Source organism: Cornus florida, unplaced genomic scaffold (genome assembly GCF_030987335.1).
Source record: "Cornus florida cultivar Cherokee Brave unplaced genomic scaffold, ASM3098733v1 CherokeeBrave_3.0.0_Hap2_Chr04, whole genome shotgun sequence".
NCBI lineage: Eukaryota > Viridiplantae > Streptophyta > Magnoliopsida > Cornales > Cornaceae > Cornus > Cornus florida.
In genome coordinates, this window is record NW_026775574.1 from 82,619,849 (window position 1) to 82,620,642 (window position 794).

At 21.8% G+C, this 794-nt stretch overlaps 1 pseudogene; it reads right to left on the reverse strand.

Moving 5' to 3' along the window:
• Nucleotides 1-208: 208 nt before the first annotated feature.
• Nucleotides 209-314, reverse strand: LOC132305592 (U2 spliceosomal RNA; annotated as a pseudogene).
• Nucleotides 315-794: the final 480 nt, after the last annotated feature.

Below are 794 nucleotides of genomic sequence, written 5' to 3' on the forward strand. Positions count from 1 at the left end.
ATAACTAATTACATGAAGCACATAAACAAACAAGAATTTACAACTAAGTCACACAATACCAATAAAATCAACACACCAATAATTCAATCAATAATCAACCACACAAACAATCAATCATCATACATAATCACGAAATATAACTTAATTAAAATAAGATAATTAATCTAGCACTCAATAAAATAAAATAAATCATTGAAAAATAAAATAAAATAATTAATCCTAATTAATAAATCCTTTAAAAATATCGGGGTATTACAAGTATACTGCAAAATTTAGTACTACACTTGATCTTAGCCAAAAGGCCAAGAAGGTGTCATTATTATTTCTTTAGCTCTATAGTTTTATAAGAGGTTTTCATTTAATCATTTTTACTTAAAACCAATGTGGGACTTTGTAATTCGAATTAAAATCTTTTTATATTTTGTTAATTTGAATTTTATTAGTTAATTTTGAGTTTTATAGAATTTATATCAATTAATAAATAAATACTAAAACTCTTTGCACAAAAGCCGAGAAACTCTTTTTGTATTTTGTTAATTTGAATTAATTTTAATTTTATTAGGTAATTTTAAGTTTTATAGAATTTATATCGTGGGATATAACAACTAATAAGAGCTTTTTATTGTAAATTAAACTGTTTTTATTTTTGTTAATTTGAATTTTATTAGGTAATTTTGAGTTTTATAGAATTTATATCAATTAATAAATAAATACTAAAACTATTTGCATAAAGGTCAAAAAAGTAGTACTACATTTGATCTTAGCTAAAAGACCAAAAAAGGTTAGCCAAAAGG